Source organism: Ursus americanus, chromosome 16, assembly GCF_024610735.1.
Source record: "Ursus americanus isolate L20-20 chromosome 16, mUrsAme1.1.p, whole genome shotgun sequence".
NCBI classification, from domain to species: Eukaryota; Metazoa; Chordata; class Mammalia; order Carnivora; family Ursidae; genus Ursus; species Ursus americanus.
Genome location: NC_142142.1, coordinates 56799722 through 56806439, shown reverse-complemented (window position 1 = coordinate 56806439; position 6718 = coordinate 56799722).

The window sequence follows — 6718 nt, the reverse complement described above, 5'->3', positions numbered from 1 at the left end:
CATCAAGCACAGAAACCCGCGATTTGTACTTACTTATGATGTGCTTCATGAGATAATTTTCCATCTTGTCATCAGCATGTGCTGAGTAGATGCTGGACGAGCAGAGATAAGAGATGTGTTGCTTGCCCTCGGAGTTCTTCCAATTTGGCCTGTGGGGGAAGAGTGCAAAAATTCATGCATAAAAAAGAAAAACCAGGTAAGGTCATGTTGGCCACATGGAGAGGGTTGGGTCTCCTTGGGGTCCCCTTAGGAGAATGGGGAGGCAAGAACCAGGGCAGCGGAGTAAGGTCTGACAGAGGAAGTAGACTGCAGCAGTGGGTCTGGGTTTGTATTAAGCCACTCCCATACCCTTCTTACTGACCAGGGATGAGAGCCAACTCCTAGTGACAGGTCCTGATTGGTGTGACCTCAGAGGACCTCGCAGGTGTAGTTACCCTGTGGTCAGCTCAGAGGGTCTAGGCAGCTGGTGTGGGTGTCAGTCAGAGCCAGTCTACACATGGGTCAGGGCAGCTCTGCCCATCTATTTATCTGTCTGTCCATCTATTTGTCTGTTCACCCAGCTACCCATCTGCATGTCCATCTATCCATCTGTCCACGTGTTTGTTCATCTGTCTCTCTGTCCCTTCCTCCATGTATCTGTGTATGTCCAACCACCCACCAATCTATCAGTTCATCCATCGACCTACCATCTTTCTGAGCATCTACCTGTCTTTCTTTCCAGATTTCTATTCCCCATCTCATTCTACGGAAGACTTGCAGTGGATCACAAAAAACACCATAATAAAAACAAGCAAACACATGCACGGAGGAATAGGAAGGTTTAGAATGAGAACAGGGAAATAAAACTCAGACTATGTTGGAAGGACGTAACTGGTTGCTGTGACAGTTGAGCTACAGATTTGTCTCCTGGTTATTTTTATGGTTATTGTCACTGCAGTAGAGACAAACTACCATGTATTCAGGGGAATAAAGCCTTTTTCTCTTGTTCTCAGTTCAAAAAATACTTTATCTCACGAGGTTTCCTTCAGTTTCTGGGGAGAGGCAGTAGTCTGATGGTTCCAAACAGTGACTTCTAAAACAGACAGGCCTGAGTTCAAATCCTGAATCCATCACTGAACAACTTAGGCAAGTCACTGAGTCTCTCTGAGTCTTACTTTTCTCATCTGTAAAAATGGGATAAATGTGGTGCCCAGCCTCAAAGAGCTGCAGTCCAGATTGAAAAAGACTGTGTGCATGTGTGCGTGTGTGTGTATGTGTGTGTGTGTACAGATAACATGGTACAGGACACATAGTTAGCCTTCAGTACAAGGCAGCCATTGTTACTACTGAATAATCAGTTGAATGTGGTTGGAAATTGGCATTCACTCAGCTTCTGCATGTAGAAACCTTGGGGAGAGTTGAGGCCAGAGCACCTGTGACCAGGACAGTGCCTGCTAGCCCCAGATGGCTGGGAAAGACTCTCATTCTCCACAGTTTCTCCTGTCTGTTAGCAATCTGCTTTTTCCCAGTCCCCAAGATCCAGGCAAGGTAGAGGGCTTGGTCAAATTGCTCTGACCCCATGGCCCCAGTGGAAAGCAGAGACTTAGCAAGCTGCTGAGACTCACCTAATCTTCCCAGCAGCCATTCATTCCCTTTGCACTTACAAATGATTAATTGCATAGGAGAGAAGGTCTGCATCCCTCTCCTTGCCTGGGATTCCCTCTATCCCTCAAGCCCCTCATAGCTGATAGTAATTCACTCTTAACCTCGCAGTCTGCCTGGGCCTAATTTGCATCTGCAAAGTCTGTATATCCCAAATATGAGTGGAACCATCTCCCCTTAGAGACAAGGGGTGGGAGGCAGGCGTAAGCAGGAGGTGGTATGGCTTGTCTGTCTGATAGCAAAAGCCCATAACTTAGTTGTCAGTGTGTGTATTTGTATGTGAGGGAGGACAGGGTGAGAGTAGAACCATTTCATTTTGTTTTTACTTCTAAGTATCATACAAATGGTCTCTGGAATCCTCTGGCAGCTGGTGGACTTTGATTCAGCAAGCAATGAATTATATCCTCCAGTTGTGAGTAAAATTACAAATATCTTCAAGATGTTTGTGCTCTGGGAAAGGGCAGCCAAGCGTTGTTGGCTCTGTGGGTTGCCTCCTGTTGAAGGAGCAAAATGCAGCACCTCTCTCTCTGAAGAGGGGAAAAGGGAGAGTGGGGAGGGATGTGGGAGCAGGCACCCACAACAGAGAGACCAGAGAGGAGTATGGTTTAGGGATACAGCCGGGGCCCAGTATGGGGTAGGATGGAAGGAAAAGCCTGAGTGAGGCACCATGGACTTCCTTCAGGCTCTGCAGGTGAAATCCACTCAAATGAGTGTCTGGGGAGTAGCTGTGTTCATCGGCACTTGGTAGAATGCATGCTGATTGACAAAGCCTCCTTCATCTCCACAGCAACTATTTACCAAGTCCCCCTTGTGGGAATAGAAAGCTCAGGATTTGTACTCACCAGAGCAAGACAAAGACATATAGTGACTCCAAAAAAGATTATTCACTCAACAAAGATTTGCTAAAAAAAATACCTAATGATATGCTAATACTGAATAATGCATTCCATTTCTATTATTTGAAAAACTAATACAGCCAAGGCATATGCCCCTGGACCCCCACAGACCTCTGCTGAACACCCATTGTATTGAGACTACATATACTCTGATAGTTGAGGCTTGGTCTTCCCCATAGCCTGTGAACAATACAAGGGCAAAGATTGGGTTTTGTTTATCTGCCATTATAATGGCATCTCCTCTCTTTAACACTTTTCTTGGCTCGGCAATTAGTAGCATTTAGTAAAGTTTGCTAAATGAGTGAGATGAAGTTAACCTCTTGTCTCTGTTGATGGGGGTCAAGCAAAGGCAAAGATAAAGAAAAGAACACTGACCTTTTAAATTACTTCCCTGGAAGGGAGATTTGGCCCTGTCCCAGCTCACCATTGTGGCCAGTCTCAGCTGCAAGGCATCGAGCCCAGTGCCTGAGAATTGACCCCTGGGAGATATCATCTTAAAAAATACAGCTACCGAATACCTGTAAAGAACAGATATTGAGATTTGTCTGGGGATTTCAAAAACATCTCATTGACTTAATGAGTATATGATTTCTAAAAGCAATGAAATTTCATCAAATACATATTTAATATATGGAAATCCAGTAATTTGCTAGATGAAAAAGAAAGAGGAAAATTTGCCCAGGTGTGCATGTACACATGCAAACACACACACATACATACTTAAATGATCTGGACCATTCTCCATGCCAATCCACTCAGTGGTTATAGACCTATGAGCAGATGGGAAATTAAATATGTCCTTTCCTCAGGTGGTCTCAGTTTTTATGAACCTTACAGAGAGGGAGTGCTTTGTCACTTCAGTGTTGAAAGGTTTTGTGTGTGTGTGTGTGTGTGTGTGTGTGTGTGTGTGTGTGTGTGTTTACCACGACCAATCTATTCCCATTTCATACTCAGCTGAAGAAACAGGTCTGTTGGAACCGTGAAGGAAACCATGACTCTGTTGGAGAGAGATCTCTGTTACTGAGAGATGCGGTTACAATGTGGTACTGTCCTCAGGAATTTCCAAGACTATTTTTAATCACTTGTGTCTAAGTTCAGTTTTAGATGCATAAAATAGAAAACTCAAGTGACTTAAGCAAGATGATTTCTTTCCAACCAAAAGAGGGTCCACAGATAAAAGTGGGCTGGTGACTCCATCCATGACTGTTAGGGACTTTTTTTTTTTTGGCTGTACTAGTATTGGCACACATTTCCAACTCAAGGTCACCTCATGACCCAGGATGACTTCAGAAACATTTCAGACCCCACAATCCAGGCAAGAAGGAGGAGGGAGGGAGGAAGGACCAAAAAAGTGACCTTCCGAACCAGGTTAACCCACCTACAGTGCTTTCCCAGCAGCTCCATGAAATGACTATAACTTATATATCACTGGCCAAACCTAACTTCAAGGGAAATATAATCCTGTAGCTGTGAATACTGCTACCCAGAATAAAATTGGGGTTCTATTTATATGAAAGCAGAGGAGAATGATTATTAGGGAGGCAAACAGCCTCTCTGCCACAGTGAGTTTCTGCTTATGAGTTGACTTCAAAATCCAGCTCTCACGCAAGGTGAATCTCCAGAGCTAAGTCAGAGTCCTTCAGATGCTCCCAGGAGGTTTCCAACTTGCTGGTTCCTGGAGGGCAGATGTGCTGACCTGGGCTAACCCAGAGGGTACCAAGTACCGGCCTGACAAGGAGTGAGTTTGCTCTGCTCTTTGGATGGAGAGAAGCTAGCCTTGAGGGCAAAAAGCAGGTTTCTTTATTCTCATTTCATAGAGGGAAAAACACCTGTGGCAGTAGTAGGTTCTCAGGGAAAAGGGTTAGAAACATTGCGGGCAGGTCTGAAGGGAGGACAGGCAGGGCTTTGTTCACTGGGGTGGGGGTGGAGGGAGGATCTTTTTAGCACTCAGATAACCAGTGGTGAGTTTGGGGAGCCTTCTGTTGAGGGTGTGTGAGAGAGCATTCTAAGAGTGTCCACTTATGGGGTGGGCATCACACCAGTCAGGACCTGCCATTGCTTTGCCTGTACACAAAATATACCCTTGTTGCGTCTATGCTGGAGTTCGGGCAGCTTCCTCTTACCCAGTTTACAACTTTAGTCTTGACTTTGGTCTGATATTCCCTCAGAGTTATTTGAAAAAAATATAGCCCAAGAAGATAGCAGAAAGGTACATAGGGCCAGATGTACAAGGATGTTCAATGCCTCATTGTTCATAAGAGTAGAAAACTGGACACAATCTAAATGTTCTAAGTGTTCATTAATAGGGTATCAGTTAAATTATGAAACAACCATCTGAAGAATGTTATATGGTCATTTAAAAAGATAATATTTATATGTTCATTGGGATAAGATGAACTCTGTGACACAGAGTGATAAAAATAAAAAGATCACAAACCTCAGGGTGCCTGGGTGGCTCAGTCAGTTAGGCGTCTGACTCTTGATCTCAGCTTGGGTCTTGATCTCAGGGGTGTGAGTTGGGCCCCACATTGGAGCCCAGCATGATGCCCACTAAAAAAAAAATCACAACCCCCCCACCCACCATGTATAGTAGGATTCCACTGATATACAAGGTCACATACATAATATATGCAGAGCAATATCACAAAGGATGTTTTCCAAGATGTCTGAAGTGGTGACATTTTAAATAATCTTTTACTTCTTTTTAATATTTTGCTATAATGATTGAATATACCAACTGTGTATTGTTCTTACAATCAGAAGAAATTAACTATTTTATGAAAAAAGCACACAAGTAAAAAAATTGGAAGAAAACTCACAAATGGTCACTTTTTTTTTTCTTTGATTGGGATCATAGATGGCTTTTTTTTCCTCTTTTCTTTTTCCCAGATTTTCTGTGGGGGTGGTTATGATATTTATGATAGGAAAAATGAATGAACCATGTTCTAAGAGAATAATACTAATGATTGAAAATGATTTTGCACTTCTAATCTTATAGCCACGTAACTCAACGACTAACTCAACTCAAGCCCACAAAGGTGTGGGAAGGGGATGGGGAATGACTATAAGGGATGTTCATTTCCAGCAAATAAAGAGCTGCAAAGCCTTGCTTGAAATCACGTATCAGGGAGTTGAGAGTGACCCTCTAGGTTGTCTCATCGATTCCCTATTATTATATTCTACCAGAGGTGATTCAGTCTTGCCTTGAGCAACTGCAGTGACCAGAGAGCTCATCCCCAAGGAGGTCTGTTAAGTCCATTGTTGAATGGCTCTATTTAGTAGAAAGTCGCTGGTCATACTGATCTCAACTCTGTCTCCCTGAACTCCTACTCACTGTCCCTAGTTCTAGTCTGTGGGGTAACAAGAGGCAGGTCTTGCCAGTGGATTTCAGACTGTCTTCTGTGAAAGCCAGTTTTCATAAGGTTACCTCTTTTAGCTGTGCAAGAAAAGCAAGGCAGGAACTGAGGATTTCAGCTCCAGTCTGGTCTGATCAGCTCAGACCTACTAGGAATAATGTTTCCCTCGCCCTGGACCTGGACCTCTGTTTACAGATGGGGTTCACCCCCCACCACTCCTGCTGCCAGATCTCTCCTGGGGTTCCTACTGCCTAGGTCAGACAGGCTTTTGCCTATTTTTAAACCTGTAGCCTTCCTGCCAACTTTCTGAGCAGAGATGATTTTCCAATAAACCCTTTTTCTTTGTAAATTAGCTAAAATCGGTTTCTGTTGCTGTGGCCAAAGAGCCCTGGCTGATACAAGGCCATTCACCTCTTTATTACAAAGAGATAGCCCACTGACAGCTCACATTGAGATTCTGGTCATCCAAACTCATTCTTAATCCACTCCACCAGACTCCTCTATACCAAAGCTGCCCCCAAGCGAGGTCTCTCCATCCTGCGCTTGTGAAGGTGACCTTTACCCTTGAATCAATTTCCATTAGACTTAACTTTGTTGGTTTGGTCAATTTCTGTTGAGGTTATTTTTACTGTGGATGCCTGACCCAACTGGAGTATTCTGGGACCCAAATTTCCAAAGTATGTGTGGGGTTCCCCACCCCAATAAGCAATTCTTGGACACCTTGTTGGTGTCCAAGAACTCGACTACTTCTGACACTATCTACCCAAAGATGACATCAGATTCCACAGATTGAGGGCTCAGTCCTGGGAGACAACTGCCTCTGTG